Here is a 22,405-nt window from a genome sequence, read left to right as displayed (position 1 = left end):
TTCACCAAGCCGTAGCATATGTATAAATATATGTTGCAGCTACTACCTCCACTATATTCAAAAGGAAGTGTTCCCACTCCAAAAGTTAGCATAATATGCGGATTGGTTGCTCAAATCATCCCCCTAAGCTTTTATCAGACATAATGCCGCCCCCTCCTTCCTCTCACCCTTCAAAAATTACAAGGGGAGGGCAAGGGGGGAAATTAAGCCTGGATGGGATAACATGAGTAGTGAAAAATATATATTAGCAACGTAATTTCTCTTAACACCATGTTTCTAATATATATTTATATATTTTGTAACCATCACAACAGTTTAATTTTAATTTTAAATAGATAAAACTTACATGCAAAACTATAAATATTGATGTTGTATTCTCTAATTAGAATTAAAGTTTTGCTTTAATAATAAATATAAATATTTGATGAAATATCTTATTATACATTATTAATTAAGTGAAACTTTATTTTTAATTAAAAAATAACACTAATGGTATATATGGAAGTGTGAAGGACTTTTATATTGACAATCAATTACAATTTATAGTTAGTATGACTATACGTAGTTATTTATTATAAAAGACGATGAGATTATCATCCATAATGATTTATGATTAAAGAACAATGTAAAACTAGTGTATAACTTATTTTTCTTATTAGATTATGAATGAGGTAAATAAAAAATGAAAAAAGATTATTTAGCATATTTTATAATTATTTCAATTCATAATAAAGAGTATCTTGAAATTGTTGAACGAGTGTATAGTTAACTTTTAGAACAAGGGAAACATGTCAATTTATTTATAGCGATCAGGTAAGAATTTTCAAAATTGATTTCGAAATAAAGTAATATATATTTAGATGTTTTTATTTTAAAGTTTTTTTTAATATTATTAGTAAGCATCTGCAAACTATCTAAAATTGCTAACTCAAAATCAAAATTCATAATCAATTCTCTAAATATTTCTTTAAAATCTCGTTAGGTGATGTTTCAATGTAATTGTATCATTCAACATAGATGTAAATGTAAATTTAGTGTGTTTAGATTAACTTTTAATTTTTTTTTTCTGTACATGTGCTTTTAATTCTACTATAAAGTATATGTTAAAAAACACGTTAGAAAACAGAGAATCACATTAATTTATCAAAAAAAAATGTAAAAATTATAATTATTAATTTTTGGTTAAACGTAAAAAATAACATAGACAAGTGAACCAATCACACTAAAAATAAATTACAAAATTACATGAAAGGCTAAAGTAATAAATATTTGCTTCAACTTTTTAAACTTTTCACCATCATTTTGAGGCTTAAAAATTGATGATTGGAAGTATCTAAACACACTATTAAGCGTCATCTTAGTTGAGATCTGCTTTACTTCTGAAGTTAGAGTACGTAGAAACTACTTCACATTGCTTCAAAATTTCATATCTTTGATCCACGTTTATTTGGAATTTGGACAGGGAACCAAATACAATGTCTGTTTGGATTCGACATAAAGAATTCGATTCCGAAACTAAAATTGATTTGAAGGAGAAATAACTTTAATTTGCTTCTGATATTAAATAAAAATTATATACTAATTATTACTGCTAACATACTTTTAAATAAAAACATAATTATTCTTGTTTTAACCAAAAAATAATAATAAATAAATCTGAACAAAAAAGCAATTGGATAAAATTAATTTTAGAAATGCTTAAACCAACACACTAATTCAAAGGAGCAGATGTGATGTTAGTAATTTGGAGTCTCCTTTGACCACCTGTGACCTGACGCCATCTGATCTTTGAAACATAAAATAAAATAAAAAATAGAGGGATTGTATCTGACAGCCATGCTATACTAGTAATTGCATTGCATTATGAGTTATGACAAAAGCTGGGTGGAGAAAATTAAGACCAAGAACAAGACTGGGTCTGACCCGACCTGCATGACCCGGTCGGATACCACCCTGACCAAGCCAGTTGGGCTCTTAATTGCGTTTCCACGAACTTCCTACCCTTTAAGTACACACCTGACAGCTAAACTCAGATTCTCTCTGCACGACACAATCTTCACATCACCTCCTACATCCATTCCTATCACTCCATTTTTCACCACCTTCTCTCTATAGCCACTCCTCCACCCATTTCTTTTTTCTCCAAAATAATTTTTCTCTTTTCAATTATTATATGTAAATTATCCCCTTCTCTTCTAATTCCATCTCAATCATCCCTTTCAAACACGCTAAATGATTTATGGAATTAGGCTCATGTGTGTGCATGTTATTTGCAAGGATTCACAGCGTGCGCACACAAAAATGTAACTTGCAAGGGTTGTTGATTTTTAAAGAGTGACGCCAACATTGCATGTGCACTGAATACAAGTGGCAAATTAGAAGCCAACAGTTGTGGTCCATATCCTTTATGCACAGTCATCCGGTGCTACCATACGCTAATCTTGCAACGTGTCATTGCACTATGCCATTTTTTGTATATTATTATTCAATTATGAGTCAACGAAAAAAGAAGGGTTGGATTAACCATATTATCGTGTAATTAACTTCTAAAGTTAGTATTATGAGTGTTAATTAGCAGGGTGCCACAAATGCAAGCAAATTTAGCTGGCGGCATGTTTCAAACCAAAAAAATACAACGCTCATTACAAAAGTGGTTGAAATTACAAAATGTACAACACTCAACATGTCTTATATTATTGAGCACAGTAGTAAAGAGAAATGATAGGAGTATCCTGTCTCCGCTCTTTCATTATAGTAGCTTAAGATTTTTATGTATTAGCTTTCACAATAGTACCCTAAGATTTTTATATATAAGCTGTATGTATAGATTAATTTCATATTATACTAGCTTAAGATTTTTATGTATTAGCTTTCACAATAGTAGCTCAAGATTTTTATATCACTACAACAAAATTTAGTATTATTGATAATTATTTAATGATAATAAATTAATTGTCTTTATTTTATTATTTAATAAAATATTAATGACTATTATATAATGGTCACTAATTAAAAATGTATTTACATCACTTCAAAATTTATTATTAGCGACAACTATTTGTTAGAAAAAATTTAAGTCCCACATCGACTAGAAATAAAATAATTAAAAAGTATATAAGTGAACGATAACTCTCACCTTACAAGTATGTTTTATAAAGTTGAGTTAGACTTATAACTTATTATTCTAAGTTGGTACTATTTAGGAGATAAGATAATTAAAAAAATTAAAAAATATATACTTCGAAGATAACTTTTATCTTTTAAGTCTCACATCAATTAGAAATAAAGTAACTAAAAAGTATTTGTACTCATCTTATAAGTCCTACATCGAATAGAAATAAAATAATTAAAGGGTATTATAAATCTTTTCTTAAACTTTTAGCGACAATTTTAAATGTCAGTAATAAATAACACAAAAAGTTATATATTTTTCCCAATCATTATGAGGGTTTTTACCAGCATATAGAATAATTGCCGGTAAATGTTTTAGCAACACTGCATACAATGACTAATGTGTGAAATACTGGTAAAAGATTTTGTAACAATTTTTATTGCCATTAAAAGTCATATTAAATGTTACTAAAAGTCCATTTCATTGTAGTGTATATAAGCTGTGAATGTATAGATTAATTAAAAATTAGATAAGATGTAATAGTATAGTTGAATTTTTTTTTTAAAATAATAAAGAAATAGAAACAAAAATTTTACTAAAATAAATAAAAATTGAAAAGGAACCATTGAATACTTTTTTGACACATTTCTTTTATTATATAATTAAAATTTATTAAAAATTATAAATTTTATTGAGTTTCACTCCCTATTTAATAATGACCATTTCTTCCACTTCAATAATTTTTAGTGAAGTAAGAGTTTGTTAATAATGACGTATTATAGTGTATTAATTACTATCCCAGTGGACCATGTTCATAAACTTTATAAAAAAAAAAGCAACACACTTTTAAATACATCATTCTTAACACACTCTTTCCATAGTGCTAAATACTTGGATCGATATCTGTTAATCACCTTATATGATATTTGTTTCATTTCAAGGTAATCAAAGACTTGGTAAAATCAAATTTGTTTAAGAATGTAACATATATAAATTAAAGGGATGAGAATATATGATTAAAAATGTAAATAATGAAAATCGAGTAAGGTTAACATTGTTTGCAGATGAGCTTTAGTTTATGCCAAGTTAATAATGAAAGAGATGGTGCATGCCTCCCATTAATTAATAAACATTATTAGAAGGTAATAATAATGTTATACAAAACACATAATATCCATTGACTGTAAATTGCAGGGAGATGTTGGGCGGTTTAAGAAGTTTTTATGAGGGAATGGTAAACAGCGATGATTAAAATGTTGAAAAAGGGGGAATCGAAAATGGAATAAAATCAATTGCCAGTTGAATTCATGGAAGGGACGCTATTCCTCCCCATGCCGGAACATACATGATGTTGAAAGGCGTGAGCTTTGACGCAACGAGAACCAAACTTGATGTGCTTTCCACGGTTGCATTCATTGCTTAGTTCCCACTGATTAGCATGTGCACTTTATTTTGGTCATATTGGTCACTTATGTATAGTCATATTCAATGGGGATTTTTAGTTGTTCTGATAGAGATTGGATTCTATCTCTAATCTCATTTGCATTGCATGCAAAGTTTAACATCTTCGACTAGTCTTGGATAGTACACCTTACTAGCTACCTAGCTTCATTTTTAATCAGACTCACACAGGGTATCTCTCATTCAGACATCACTGGTTCGTGGCAGGTCAATGCTATGAAAATATTACCCTACCAAAGATATTTTTATTCACTTTTAACTAGTGGGTATAATTTTTTGTCTCTAAGTCTGATAATTATAGAAATAAAAATAATAATTTTAGTTATAACTATACATATAAATTATAAATTAAATTTAAGTATGTAATTAAAGAATACAAGTGTAGAATATTTTTTTCTTTTTAACATTTCTTAAATTGTTACCTATAGAATGGTCCACAATAGTTAATATTGGGACATGTGTATAGTAAAAAAATCGACGATGCAAAATCTGCCTGATGTCTTTTTTTTTTTTTTTTTTTTTTGGGATGGATGCATAAAAGTAGTGGCACAAACATTGAACCTTTGTAGGTGGATAGAGATTTGAAAGGGAATGCTCAGCAGAAGAGCCTAAAAGGAAACATCAATTGTAATTTGTAGCAAAGGTTGTGTCTCAACCATATTGATCATATAGACATATTAGAGAAGTATGTGCTGTATCATAGATCGAAAAATTTTATCTGTGAATTAAAGGATATTCGATTTATAGGTTCATGACCCACTCAAAAATGCGAATATGTTGGCTTTGGAAATTCAAACAAGTAACGATTGTTGAAAGCTAGGGTTGAACTAGAAGTAGAAGAAATTATTTCCATAACAAAGAAATAGAAAGTATTCTCATAAAAAAAAAATAGCAAATATTTATATCAAGTAATTGTGACAATAATAATAGAAGCAATAGGATGATAATAAATTTTTTTTAACATTTGAATCTAAATCATTAAATTTGTTCTAAAAGTTGAAATTAATCTCTCACTCTCATATAAAATATAAAGGGTATGTCTCTTATATTTGCTTACACCAAAAATAATTTTTGATTGGTGAAACACAAATTTCTCACTTAATTGTAGATAGAGTGAGATAAGGATAACAAATCAGGTCAGTTTGATTTGTTTAGATCAAATCCAACTTAACCAACTAAGCAAAAGATGGGTTGGATATCTTAGTTCGTCCTACTTAACGGTGAGATAAAGGATCAATGAGTTAGTATGCCAAAAAAAATTATAAAAATAGGAGAAAAGTGTGGGGGGAAAGAAATTTGCGTATATATTTTGAGTATACTTTTTTTAGCATATTTTGCTCAATTGTATAATAATAAATATTAAATTAGAATAAATTTTGTTTGATTTACTATACAATAAATTTTAAATTACATATAATAAAATAAATTAAATGTATAACAAATTTATTGTATAATAAGTTATAATAACATATGACTTAATTAAACTTAACATTAAAAATAATAAACTTAACACATATGACTCGACTAATATGACATTTTTGACAAGTAACAGGCTAATCTAGCAAGTTATGACCTGTTTTGTCATTCCTAAAGTAAAATATAAGAAAGGACATCATTAATGAATGACCAAATTAAACAAATAAACTTCATACCACATTAAAAAAAAAAAAAAAAACTTAACATTACATTGATAGATGAACTTTATATAATGTAAAACTCTTTCTTTCACACTTAAATTTCAAACCATAATTATCTCCATAATTCTCATTATCACTAACACTATTCCAGCTATCGCTAATAATAAAATGATTTTACCCCTTAAAATCTACTAGAAATACCCTTATACTTTAGGAATATCCCTCCCTCAGCCTGCTTTGGTTCATATATTTATCACAATTGATGGTCGCAACTTAAAAAAAAAAAAAAAAAAATCCACGTGATTTCCTTTATTGCCTTTTAAGTTTTGGAGTTTTGCGCGAAAAAGGTTAAGCCATCTTCATCCGGAATACGGTGTTTTTCTCTTTCACTTTCAGGCTTTCCCACTAACAACATCTATTAAAAAAATATATGCAGTCCAGTTTTAATTATATAAAGTTGCTTCTATAAAGAACTAAAGTTAAAGTTATGTCTAGGCATGACAATCTAATCAATCTCTGCGGGTACTTGCTCGAATTTATTCTAATTTAGACAAAAAAAACTTGTGTTTATCAAGTTCAAATTTTTCCTGATTAATAAAATCGGAAGCGGGGCAGGAACGAGGATGTTAATACTCACTCTGCCCTCGCCCCTGTCTCACACCCGCCTCCGCCTCCGCCTTGCTTAATAATATAATTAAAAAATTATTTTTATATATACATAAACCAAAATTAAAAATATTTATATATAAAAATTTATATTATTTTACTTTTCTTTTATTTTTTAAAATTGTTCATATTTATTTATAAATAAATAAAAAATAAGAGCGGAGCGGGAGTGAGGTGGGAAAACCTAAATCTCGCTAAAAATAAGGATAGAGACTCTTAGATTTTACTCCCGGCGGATATGAGAACGGGGCAGGAGCAATTTAAATTTACGGGACTGGGGGCGGGGAACGTAAAACCTACCCCCGCCCCGTTGCCGTTGCCATGCCTAGTTGTACCTTTTTGAAAAATCATGCCAAGTAATATTGAGTAAAAGACGTCCATTAAACTTGTTCTTAAGATGTGTTTAATTTTTTGTGTTAAAAATATGTGTGAAAAAGTAATTAGTTATTATTTTTTATTTACGTATTTAAAATTTCGTGTTAACAGAAAAATGTGCATGTTAGGAAAGTGGATTGTGGTTCCGATTAGATAGGGCCTCCACGTTAAAACTTGGAATTAAGTTGCGTGTGTAATAAGTCCATAATCTAAAACATAATGTGGGGTGTTTTGGAGCTAATTATTTCCAACCGCACCTTTTTGACCACACAATCTTTCGTGATGATTACGGAAGGAATTGAAATCACTCTAGTCTTTGATGTCAATCTGGACAAAAATCCCTTTTCCCAACCTTCTCCCTCTCTATCACTGGTTTTTCACTCGGTATAAATCGACACTGTTATATAACTATACTATTTTTTTTGTAACTCTCTCTCTCTATATTTTTTTTCTCTTTTTATCATTAGTTACATTAATTCTATTTTTTAAAAATATTTTTATTTAATTAATAACTTTTTAGATAAAAAATAATAAATACTTAAAATTAATTAGATATAAAAATATTTTATTAACATTAAAGAAAATAAATAGACACAAAAGTATCTTTCTTCCAACATTAATTAATTAGGTGAGAAATAATTAAATAAAAATAGAAAAAATTAATTTAAGAGATGTTAAAAATAATTTAAATTATTACCAAATTTAATACTTTTAACTAAATTAACTATTTTTTTTTAAATTTTTAATTTAGTTAAAAAAATCTTATCATTAGGTGAAAACAGACATTGTTTTAAAAAAATAATAATTTATATTCACACTTCTCTGTATACAGTTAGAGAAAGATTGAAAAACGATTTAAGTTTAAACTAAGAATAGAAATAGTAAAATGTTTCAAATAAATAATGAAAAAGTAATATAAATAATGTAAAAGATGGATTATAAAAATATAAAATTATAAATTAATTTTTAATTTTAGCTTGAAAATACATGTGGTAGAAGTGACACATTATCACTAAGGTGTTATTTTCGTAACAAAAAAAAATGCGGGAAAATGCATAGTAATTTTAGTGATGTTATTGCACGTAATTTTGAGGGTCATTATTGTATTATTAAGAAATATTATTATCAAAATATTTTTTTCCTATTTTAAATAATTAATATTTTTTATTTAGACTTAGGAGAATGATATTATCAAAAAGTTTGCTCACCATGATCATATGTCTTTCCAAATTTATGTGACTTATTTTTTTGTTGCACTAAGTGATTGATTCGTCGATCATTCATTTTAGTGTCGCTCAAAAATTTGAGTTATGAGATGTAGCTTATTCCAGTGATGATGCATGAGCAATGTTTAATAGGGCTCTTTTTTTGCCCCTTTTGATATTTTTGAGCTCTTAAGCAACATTGTTCTTGTTGAGGTGTTAGACAGGTTGCAACACAATTAATTAAGATTTCGACCTCAATATATTTAGGTGCGACTATTCTTGTCTGAATGATAATATTTGTGGAAATGTTCTAACAACGTAATATTGTTTCTTTTACATCATTGTTGTGATCAAATAAGGAATTTGCCCTCTATACTTTGAAGAGATAACAAAGGGACATTGAGGTTAAATTTTCCAACATGTTAATTGTATATGTACCATCATCATAACAGTCGTTATTAGGAGTGTTGATTCCTCTCAATAGTCTTAACTCTCTTGGATGCATTAATGTTTCTTTATTAGCATACTTAACCAATTGGTAATGTGGTCAAATAAGAGATTTACCCTCGATGCCCTAAAATAATGTCAAAAATAGGCATTGAAGTTGAATGTCCTAACAAAATGTTATCGTGTGTCATCACCAACATTACAACATCAATGATATTCAAAGTTTGTTCACCCTTCTCGACAATTTTAGCTCTCATGATGCATCACTTTTTTTTTTTTTTCATTGTCATGTTCACCAACTAACCACACAATTAAATCAAGAATTCACCATCATATATATGCTTGAAGTAAGGAAGAAAGGGGCATCGAAGTAATTAAATCTCTCAACAATGTGTTCTCAATTGTGTGTCATTGCCAATGTGATAGAGCATTAATGTTGTTTAGTTTGTTTTTCTTGATAATTTTAATTGAGTTAATCACCTATATACTGTCAGTGTAAATTTTTTTTACACTAATAATTAATTTAATTTTTTAATTATATTATATTACTATTAAAAATAAATGTGTTTATAGTAATATGACATAATTAAAAAATTTAATTAATAGTATAAAAAAATTTTACACTAATAATATAAGTGATTAACTTATTTTAATTCCCTTGAATATATCGTAGTAAATGACAAAGAGATGTGTCTTCCCATAATTAAAACTTTTATGCACCAAAAAATAGGTAGAGACAATTTTGTACAATTTGACATGAATACAAGATCCTTTATATGTAAGGACTTATACGTCGGTATCAATTATTTTTTGTTGCTATTTTAGTTCTTATTATTTGGGGTGATAATTATATCTGTTATGATTAAGAATATATATATATATAATTGGTTATTCAAATTTTACTTTTTGAAAATTAGTTATTAACCATTTGTCAAAGATGAGCTAGGGTAATAAATTTCAGCCTATCAACTTAGTTAAGTTTGTCGGTCCAGCCCCAAAATGTATCGGCTCTCGAATCGGCTTTATCCAAATTGACAATTATACTAAATTTACGTAGTAACTCTTGAAAAACATGTCATTTAATAAAATTATATTTTTCTTGCTCTTTCCTTTTTTTTAATCAAGTAAAATGATAGAAATTAAACTTTTATGTTTTTGGTGTTGAGGTTGGGCAAAAGCCCCCAATGAAGAAATCGTTAATAATTGTATTCCCTTTATACTCTTTCAAACAATAAAAGCAAACAAGAATCTCGTTTCTTTGTCTTCTCTAAATTTCTGTAGAAATCCAATCAACGTGTTAACGAATTTTAACTCAAAAATAAGTTTTGATGTGTTGCAACGATGACGTTGAAATGAAAACGATGAATTAAAACAAATTAATTTGAGGTTTTCAACTTTGGTATAAATTTATTGTTTAAAAATATAAGTTAATTTAAAATATTTAACAATCCTCTAAAGTTTTAAAACAATTGTAGGAGGTCTCAATCATTCATTTAATTTTAATATTTTTATTATTTTTAACCTTAGATATTTTTTTAGAGGAGTTTGTCGACTTAACTCTTAATTATGCCTTTTAGATTTAGGGTTGGTGAACAAGTGTGTCTACCCATATATTTTTAGACATTGTGGTATCGATCTTTACGACTAACATGTAAATAGTTAAGCTTATATTGACAAATTAACTTGATCACTAACCATATAATATCAAATATATTTTGATATAGACTCGTCAAGTGGAGGAGATGAGGACAAATAATGAATTGTCCAATTTTTAATTAGTTAGTTATGATAATCAGGTTGGATTTAAACCGACCTAGCCCATAATAGATAACTCTAATTACAATAAGAGCAGGGAGTCTATGAGATTAATCCAATCCTAATACTTAGTATATGATCTATCAATCATGTTTAAGGGAAGTTAAAATTTATTCTTTAGAAAATTTGAACTAAATTTTATAGTTAATAGCCAAGATATTATACAAAGATATAAAAACAATAAGAACCCAAACCTAGGATGAGAAAGGCATGATATATATTTAAATGCTCTAACTTTAGTTAAGCAGGTTAATTCTAGAGCGTTCAGTGAAATTAGACCAATTTTAATATGTAAAAATGAGAAGGAAAAAAAAACTTGAATTAATGTTGAGATTAAAAATTACATAGGATTAGATTGTATATAAATGCTTTAAAGACAATTGTACCTTTCTACAATAATAACAATAGACATTCTTGATATCAAATTCAAAGGACTAGTTCAAGCAATTACCAAATTAGTCATGATTTTTAGCAATTTTAATAGATAAAATTTGATTTATGAAAATATGATAGAGGATTATAATTCAAGAATTAAAGTGAAGAATAAGAAAGCGTTATTAAGATTCAAAGATTAAAAACTCTAGAATTGTGATTTATTCTTTCCGATTCTTACTCAAGATGAATATCACAAATTCTAAAAAGTTGCAACCATTTTACTTCTAAAATTGCTAACAACTTTTGATCTTGGAAGTCAATGGTCTTAATTCAATCAAGAATTAAGAAAATAAGTTTGATCATGAAAATTTTCAGAATTCAACTATTATTTTAGGGTTTTGTTAATTAAAAAAGTTTGATCATATACTTCTAATTAATTAAGATAAGAATGTCATAAAATAATACGACAATTAAGAAAGTGAATTCATTCAATTCATCATTGAGAGTTCACACGAAGATCGAACAGTTACATCACAACTCTACAACAAGAAAACTAATCAAACATGATAAGCAAATAATCCAACATGATACTATAATTTATTAAACAAAGGGAAAAAATTAATCATGGAGGAAGAATTCTTCTTTTGAGGATTTGTCTTTTGGCCTCTTACAAAACCAAAACAAATAATAGAAGAGAGGGAAAAAAAGAAAATATGAAAAAATGAAACTAAAACTAAAAATTGATGGTAAAAATGTGATATGCACATTCCTATTTATAGTTAAAATTAGGACAAACTTTTAAATACAATTGCGTTTACCAGAAAAGCATGGTTGTGCTTATTGATAAGGGCGTGCTTCATCATCAACAAGGACGTGCTTCTTTAGGCAAGGGGTGCTCCAAGGGAAAGCATGGTCATGCATATCATCAAACATGGTTGTACTTGGTTACATGGGTATGCTTCATTAGTAGCAGGGACATGCTTCTCTCAAGCATAATTGTGCTTCAAGTAAGCACAACCGTGCATAATGCTTCAACCATGTTTTACTCTATTTGGTCTTTATTTGCAAGGATTTCCTCTTTTACATCCTTTTACTTATTTGTTGCATACTTAATCAAAAGAAGTGAAGTTTCTTAACAATTATGATTATAAAAAAAAGAAAAAAAATGGTAGTTAAGAGCATCACAAAATGCAACAAATTAAGGGTTTACCATGTTCCAACTAAGCCTTTGCATATTCCACACTCGAGGTTAAGGTGTAAGTGTATCCTCTCGACAATTCTTCGAGAGAGTGTTATGACTTGACCTTTTAGCCTTTCATGCTCAAGATTGGTGAGCAAGTATATCCTCTTGACCTTTTGTCGAGAGAGCCTAATTGAGAGAGCTTTGTTGAGTGTCTAGTTGAATACCCTATCAATCATACTCCTACTTGTAAAACAACTTGACATTTGGTTGATTCAAGACTCGTATCTAGCACAAAAATCAATCCATTAATGCTCATGATTGAATACTAATATACAACATTAATTATCAAGGAATAGGTATAAAATGATATAATTATATATCAGATCAATAATGAAATTTAGATCACCAAATCAATGTTTATGAATTACTGTAAACCACTTACCTCTTATAGACATCTTTGTAGTGAATATGTTATCACAACATTAGTCACATATTCACTTGTGTACATCAAGAACAACTCTTTTACCAAAACTCTTCTCTGTCACCACTATCTTTTGAATGGAGCAAAAATGATAGCCACAAAACTTATAGAAGTCTTGTGGGATCCTATACTTTTAGTTTCTAAAATCCCAACTTAATATCCATTCACCACAAATATTAAATCAATTAGAGCCCACATAAAAAACTTAACACACTTGTCTATTGGGCTTGACCCAATAATTTGATATATTTACACGGTGATTCCTAAATCTAAAATAGGTCACATGATAAAATGGGCTTATAGGGAAATATATATGTCAAGAAATATTTAACCCATTTTCATAAAACAAAATTACACCAATTATTAGTAGTCCAAATAAATAAAAATTCTATCATTCCCCCACTTGGGCAATATTAATTGGGTTTTATTTATTTCAAAAATTTATTTTGAAAATAACTTTTAGGTTGAACTACTGTGGCCACAAAACAAGCGGAATAAAATTACCATAAAAAATGATCAATACCACTGATAAAATCACAAACCCAAGAGTCGTGATAAAGACAAATTATTCAAAGTTTGATTTATCAATGACCATATGACTAACAATCTCATTAGCATGATCGTAACACAAGTGTGACGACATGTAGGTACACGTCATAACATAATTCATGTGATCTTTCATGCTATTGTGTATGGATCTTACATTGTGTTTTCCTAAGAAAACACAACCAAACTCCTCAAAGAGACTACATATACATTTTTTTTATGAAACAACATTCCCAAAAAGAACTAAATCATCTCATGATAAAAAATTTAATAATTATTATGACTCCCACTAACTAAATACATAAAAAAGACTTTACAATGCCTACATTCTCAACATAATTCATAAACATAATTGGTATAAACCCTTTAGCTAGGGAATGAATAAAGATTTTCTTAGTAGGTATATATGCTCAACATATCACAACAAATTTTCAATAACTTAGAAATGGGGTCTACAATTTTAAGAGTAGAGACAAAATTTCTTAATCATATGTGATATAGTCCCATAAAAGACAACAAACTCATTTTTCCTATCATAAAATGATGTTAAAGTTTGTTTTACACATCCAAAATGTAATTATTTTACATCACATGCTTAATGTGATTCACAATATTATTCATGAAAAATGTTAGAAGAGCTGATTTTAATACGAACAATAACAAGTAACTAACATAATTACAAAAAAGAAAAAAAGAACAAGGATAATATAAACCCCTTTATAGGTAGAGATCACATTATACAATATTAACAATTACAAAAATTCAACACTTGTGAGTAGAAGGATTTTACTGTGATGTTCATCCTAAAATTAACGTGTCATATCAATTAATTAATGAATCAACTCCTATGGGTGAGTTAAAACAAAAATTAATCTAAATCACACAACACCCCAATGATATAAAAATAATATATTATACAATATAAACAATTACAAAAATTCAACAACTGTGGACAAAAGGATTTTCCTGTCATGTTCATGTTAAGATTAACAGGTAACCCTACTAGTTTTGCAAATAATCTAGTGGTGAGATACATTTACTAAATTAATAAAGTTTCAACAGGAATGTACAATTGTCCACAAAAAATATTTTCACTTGACTTTTCCAAACACATAAATAAATAGGATATACATAACTTTTTTTTATTTATAGAATTTACACGCAAATGAAATTTCTTCATTTGAATTCACACAAAAAAAAAAAACAGAACCATTTATTAGCTATTGCATTCATTCGTTATCAAAATTATGACGTTCTAAATTCCCAAATTTCAATTCTAAATCAAGAAATTGATAAATAAAAAATTAGGATTATAAACCTAGTATAACAATTGCTTTGGTACCACATGATAGAATTATATATCAAATCAATACTAAGATTTAGAATACCAAATCAATATTTATCAATTACTATAAGTCACTTACCTTTTGTAGACATCTTTGTAGTGAATATGTTATCACATCGTTGGATGTTATCACATCGTTGGTCACATACTCACTTGTGTATATCAAGAACAGTTTTTTCACCGTAACTTCTCTATGTTACCATTGTCTCTTAGATGAAGAAAAATGACAGTCATAAAACTTATAAGAGTCTAATGAGATCATGTTCTTTCAATTTTTGAAACCTTGACTTAATATCTATCCATCATACAGTAGTACAAATGGGTAATTTATGTCGGCTATTTTAACGTTTTTACGTCAGAAAAGGGTCCGACGTTAATGCGAAAGACGTAAATTTATGTTGGCTGGTACAAGCGACGTAAATTTATGTCGGACGCTTCCTAGGACCGACGTAAAAAAGGTTTAAAAATAAAAGAAAACACACTAAAATATTTACGTCGGACACACCATGTCTGACGTAAATTTACGTCATCAATGCTATATCTAACGTAAATTTACGTCGGACATGGTGTAGTCCGACGTAAATTGATGCATTTTTTTTAATTTTTATTATTTTTTGATAGATCCAAAACCTGCATACAGTCCAAAATACAAAACCTAACCCAGGAAGTCCAGAATATAAATTCAAATATAATTTATATTTCAAAATTGAATGAAAAAAAGAAAATAATATATAAATCTTAAAAAGCATAAATTAAGACAATGTACATCTTATTATCTTAAAAAAGCTATAAAACATATGTTTGTCAATGCTATCAAACTAGAAACATAATCTCCAACTAACTAAACTTAGAAATCTAACTATTATATACTTTGAAGAAAAAAAGTTGTCCATTGCTCTCTTATCTTGATAATTTCATCTTTGAGCAATGGAGATGGATCTTGAAAGACCTGAAACATTAATTTAAGTGTCATTAATATGCAATGTTAATTATCATAAAGGTAAATATACTTAAATAAATTTTTATATGAATTACCTGCCCCCAAGAATTAGTAATACCCGCAATAACTATGACTCTCATCCAATACATGATGTAATAGCCACATTCAAACGAGTCTTGTTGCTTATTACACTAAAATGAGAAACAAATAACAATATTATTTCCAAAGTCGATAAATTCAAATATTATTGCCTCTATTAATTAATTTGCTAACCTTAGGGTATATAAATTGCAATGTCTTTGATCTAGCTCTTCCACTTAAAATATTAGCTCCAGACACGATTCTAATTAATTGAAATAAAAATAGATATTAGCCAATATATATATTTACAGTTTTAAAACATAATGAAAAATTTTAGTTACCCTTGTAATTGACATTTAATTTCGTGGCTTGGTTTTCGATGTAGTGAACAAAATCACACCATGGTATATTCCTTAGGAATGATTACCATTAACTGCCAATGAGACCTACATTTTATGACAAACAAATTAGTTATAAAATTACCATGATTAAAAAAACAATTAAAAAACTAACCCGTCAATGTATGGAGTCATGTATATATCTCTTCCTGATTCACTCATCCATGTTTGCATATATTGTTGGATCTGGACCTGAGTGTTTCCTGATTTTTGGATGGATTGAGGCTCAATAAATCCATATACTTGTGCTTGTGTTTGATCCACACTCAATTTGTCCATGTACCTAACACAATTAATTATTATAAGTTAAATGTAATTATTGTACCTCTTCTGCAATGAACCTCTCTATAATAGAGGCTTCTGGGTAGTATTGATTCTTGACATATCCTTTTAAGATCTTCATGTATCTCTCAATAGGGTACATCCATCTAAGATAAACCAGGCCACACAATCGAATCTCTCTAACCAAATGAACTATCAAATGCACCATGATATCAAAAAATGAAGGTGGAAAATACATTTCCAAATTGGCACAAGATTGTAATTGCTTCATTTTCTAACTCATCTAACTTTAGAAGGTCAATTACTTTGTTGCAAATGACATTGAAGAATAAACACAATCGAGTAATAGCAACTCTAATAGAAGATGGTAAAATGTTACAAATAGCCACAGGAAAAAGTTGTTGCATTAAGATATGACAATCATGAGACTTTAAAACAATTAACTTCAAATCTTGCATAGACACCAGACTCTTAACATTTGAGGAGTACCCTTGTGAAACTTTCACACTACGTAAGCACTCACAAAAGCTTTTTTTTTTTCTTTTTTTGATAGAGTATGATAAGCTGGAGGCAAGTAAGTGCGTCTTCCAATAGACTGAGGATGTAACTCAGAACGTATACCCATGTCCACCAAATTTTGTTGTGCTTTCACTTCATCTTTAGTCTTTCCTTTTATGTTTAGCAATGTCCCAATTACACTATCACAAACATTTTTCTCCACATGCATCACATCTATATAGTGTCTAACATCTAGCTTGCACCAATAAGGAAGATTAAAGATTATTGATCGTTTCTTCCAGATATTTCTCTCAGTTGACTTCTTTTGCGTCTTTCCGAACACAATGTTAATGTTCTTCACCTGCTAATATATTTCTTCACCATTGTGCGGTATCGAGGCAATTTCATCCTCCTGACATCCATTGAATGCTCTCTTCAATCTACGGTGTGGATGACTACAAACTAGAAACTTGCGATGCCTATTGTACGCAGTCTTTTGCCCATGTTTCAATTGGGTATAACTTGTGTTTTCTTAACATATAGGACATGCATAATGACCCTTCACACTATACCCACTCAAGTTACCATATGCTGGAAAATCATTTATTGTGCAAAATAACATTGCACACAAAGTAAATTTTTCTTCACGATATGCATCAAAGACCTCCACTCTTGTCTCCCACAACATTTTCAAGTCATCAATCAAGGGACTAAGATACACATCTATGTCATTTCCTGGTTGTCAGGGTCCTGATATCATCATAGACAACATAATATATTTTCTCTTCATGCATACCCAATGAGGCAAATTGTAAATGACCAACAAAACTGACCATGAATTGTGTTTACTACCTAAGTTCCCAGAAGGATTCATGTCATTTGTAACTAGACCAATTCTCAAGTTTCTTGACTCTGCACCAAATTCTAGAAATGTTTTTATCAATCCTCTTCCATTGCGGAAAATCAGCTGGATGTCGAAGAAATTTGTCACGTTTTCTACCATTTTCATGCCATGTGAGGTTTTTTGCATCCTCTTTAATGGCAAACAATCTTTTAAACCTAGGTATTATTGGCAAATACCATAAGACCTTAGCAGGGGGACCCTCTATTTCTTCCTCACCGCTACTTTCATCAGTTTTCTTTTTGAACCGCGAAAATCCACATGTTGGACACACTTTCAATGTAGCAAAATCATTTGTATACAATACGCAATCATTAGAGCATGCATGTATCTTCTTATACTCCAAACCCATTGGACATAGTATCTTTTTTGCCTCATAGTTGCGATTAGGTAACATGTTATCTTCTAGAAGCATCTCCTTCAACAACTCTAACAATTTTGTGAAACTTTTATCAGTCCAGCCATTTCTTGCTTTTAAACTAAACAATCTTAAAGTTGCTGATAATCTTGTAAACATACTACATCCTGGGTACAATGGTTGCTCAAAATCAGACTTTGAGGTATCATACACATGTGCTCTTTCAAAATTTTCTTCACCAACATCACGTATCATCTCTTCTAAATTATCCCCCATCCCTTCAAAATTTTCAGTTGTTGACACCGTTGGAATATCTAATATTTCTCCATGCCATGTTCATATTGTATAACTCTTCACAATACCAAATATAAATAGGTGATCACGTATTTCCCCAACTTCCTAATGTATCTGATTCAAACAACGAACACATGGACAAAAATATGCCCCTTTGATGGGTTTTCCATTTTCTCTTGCAAATTGTAAAAACTATTCAACTCCATTTTTGTACTCTTAACTAATGCAACATGCATTCATCCAACTTTGATTCATTATCTATATATTAACACAAATTAAATATTGACTCAGTTATTCATAATTATTCTAACCTAAACTACAACCCTAAAAAATCGATAGTAATTTCAAATAAAATCGATAAATACTTCTACTAATATGATGCTAAACTAAAGGTTAATGCCTAATTTGGTCCCTCTTAATAATTAAATTCTCCTTCTTTAATGCATCTGGAACGGCCCGTTCTGAAACCAGAACGAGCCGTTCCACTTGCAGTTTTTGGTTGTTCATTGTCTAGTTGGAACGACCCGTTCTAGTTTCAGAATGGGCCACTCCAAATGGACAATGAACCACCAAAAACTACAAGCAGAACAAGCCGTTCTAGTTGTAGAACGGCCCGTTCCAAATGGGCAGTTCACAAACAATAATAGCAAGCAGAACGGGCCATTCTGCAAGACGGTCCGTTCTAGAAGCAAATTGAACAAAAAACCTAATGCAAGTCAGGATTTTTGAAACTAACCTCACACAGGCCCAATGCAAGTCAGAAAAGGATGTCAGTGATGATGAGAAACGTACAAACGAGGCTACTCTTTTACATACAATGTGTTACTCTCAAATCTTTTACAAAGAACTTAAGCGCGCGCGGGAAAAAGAGAACGCGAAGGGGTGTGATATAGACGCTCTTTTACGTCAGACGTGGTACCGTTCGACGTAAATTTTAAAATCTACGTTAGACTCCAGTGTCCTCCGACATAGATTTTAAAATTTACGTCAGACCCTACTAGGTCTGACGTAAAAGAGTTGAAATTTAATTACAAAAATGTCACCGCATCTTTGTTACGTCGGATTTTGGGATGTCTAACGTAAAACACGTGACGTAATAGCTTATTTTTCCACTAGTGATAGATATTAAATCAATTAGATTCTACATAATAAAAAATTTAACACACCTATGTATCTATTGGACTTGACCCAACAATAATTGATATATACTTACACATGGTGATCTTTAAACTCAAAATAGATTACATAATAAAATGAACTTAAAAAAAATATATACGTTAGGTAAAATTGAATCCATTTTAATAAAATAAAATCACACTAATTAATAAAAATCCAAATAAATAAAAATTGTGACACAAAATCCTTAATCTTAGATAAAGAAAAACAATTTATGCTTTTGAATATTTTGAGTTTAGGCAATTTTTAAGTTATCTTTAATCAGTTTTTAGGACCGGAACAATTTCTCGGTATGTGTAAGAGTGTCTATCCATGAATGTTTTTTCCGTGGTTTAATGAATGATGAAGGTTGTTATCCAGCAAGATATTTACTCATGCATGCAAAGAATGTCCCGAATGAGCACGGCAGCGCGGGGCAGGGACCATTGACAATACTACTATCCTATAACGACACATCCCCAATCAAAACGATTCTTGATCACAGCTTCTCTCTCTCTTCGTTTATTAGGCATGCCACTTTTGGAATCCACGTTCATGGGAGTGACAAATTAAAGTTTTCCATTTTCCATTCTCTTTAGGGCTCCTCTGGTGGGAGAAGGGTCCCATACATGAAGTTGATCATTCGCTAGCTTAATACTGAGAAGATGGTATTGGAATCTTTGAAGGAGGGGAAAAGGTTACTCCAAAAATCTTCAAAGCTGACAAAAAAGATTCCTAGTTGATTTCCACGATTGAATTACTTGTATGGTGGGGTGACCAATCGTGTTTCACAGGGGCTATCGCCAATTCACATATTCAAAATTCCACTCGATGGAATGTGCATAGTTATCGATGTATATGCGTTTGACACCAGATGCAACCTAACGTAGTTGCTAACTACTAATCTTGTCATGGCAAACACCCTCATGCAACTTGGCGCGCTAAACACAGCCTGTACGTAGTTTTGGATACTAAATAATCAACACGCTAAATCGTGTCATATCGGAGTACTACGTATGAAGCTGAATATTAATGACATTTATGGTCTCAATTTACAAGTGCAAAATCCCATCATTATTAATCTAGATATTTTTTTCCCAACTGGAACTAGATCATTCTAGGAATTATGCAAATATATGTAATAGAAATAGTCAATAGAAAACATGTAATAATTTTACTTAATTGGTGAAATTAAAGAACTGGTTTTTTGTTGGACACATCCCACTACAGTATGCTACATCTAACTTTGCCACTTTTGGCTTTTTAGTGTGTAAAAAATTGAATTCTCACTTGTCTATGATATATACATGATTATATACACGATGTTAATCGTACAAAAATTATTATAAACACAATTTATAAAATTACAGTTATAGAATGTGAAACTGGGTGTAATGCAGTTATTCTTGCACTAGAGAAAGAGAGACCGGGATCTCATATAAATAAACATTATTTCTCTTTATTTTATGTCTTATTTCTTATTTTTTAAGTAAAAAATAACAAACAATTACAATCAAGAAAGAAAATACTACATATATTTTTTTAATTATGGCATAATATTTTTTAATTAGAGAAAAAATAAAATAAAAAAATAAGGACAAACTAAAAATAATAATAAAATATTTAATAAGGTATGTTTAGGTAAACGATTTAATAAAAATGATTATTTAATAAATTCTTATTATCCCAAAGTTTATGCCACAAATCTGACTATGAAACTTGTAGATATAAATTAAAATAAACTTGTTAGGATAACTTTCATTAAATTAATAAAAATATATAAAAATCATAAGTAATTTTCACAAACCTAAATAAGTTTCTTATGAGTTCTTTCAATATTATTTATTCTGTTTGAGTTAGGTTTTGGAGGGGGAAAAGAGAGGACGCCTTTTTATTTTCCACTAAAATATTCTCTAATTTCTTAAGTTTAAAAAATAAATAAAGCGATAATTTAGCATAAACTTAATGCTATTTTTTTTTAATTGTAATCGGTATTGCATAACTTTTAATATATAAAAAAATAAAGTTTTCCTTTCCTTTCCTTTCAAAATCCTACTTACAAGTCCCAAATATACTCCAAGCATATAATTAACAATTAGGATTAAGATTAATAGAATATGTTGTTGCCAAATGGTTCCCTTCTGCTTACTTTTTCATTTTATTCCTTTAAGTAGGAAATCAAATTAGAAATTTGTGATATGTAAATGAATCAAAAGGAAAATTTAAATATTTAAAGGGATCAAATAAAAAAATAAAAACTACAGAATAATTATTTGGTAAAAAAAAATTGTTTTACAAGGACTCGTTAAATAAATGAAAAATAAATAAATTAAGGACCTATTTAATTTGCATCCAAAATTAATTCTCCCTCGTGTACACATTTAAAACTTCAATGTAAAATTTCAACGATATTAATTTCTTTAATCAAATGAATGATATCATAATTTAAACACGCGTAACACACGTCTTAATGATATTCCATCAAAATCAATTTTACTTTATAAAGTAAAAATATACCACCAAATTGCAATCTAGCTCCGTATAGAGAAAATTCGGATCTAATGCTTCTATGCCTACGTATTTGTTGATCAAATCTGAAAATGATATCTAATCCTTATCGCGTAGATGTACCTATATTGATGCTAGCTACTACTTGCATTTGATTTCTCTAATCCAATTTTCAACCAATCCATAAAGGAATAATCGCATGGAAGCATATTTTCTTTCCCCAATTTAGAATATTCTCTGTGCTTTTTCATGGGCCTACCAAATTGAACAGTTCTATAGTACATCTAACTGGGGCTTAATCAAATGTGGTAAGTACATTTTATTCAACGATTCTTAAACTAT

This window comes from Cajanus cajan, chromosome 4 (assembly GCF_000230855.2).
Source record: "Cajanus cajan strain Asha chromosome 4, NIPB_CcT2T_4, whole genome shotgun sequence".
In the NCBI taxonomy this organism is placed as follows: domain Eukaryota; kingdom Viridiplantae; phylum Streptophyta; class Magnoliopsida; order Fabales; family Fabaceae; genus Cajanus; species Cajanus cajan.
The sequence above is the reverse complement of the archived record's forward strand: the minus strand, read 5'-3'. Positions refer to the sequence as shown.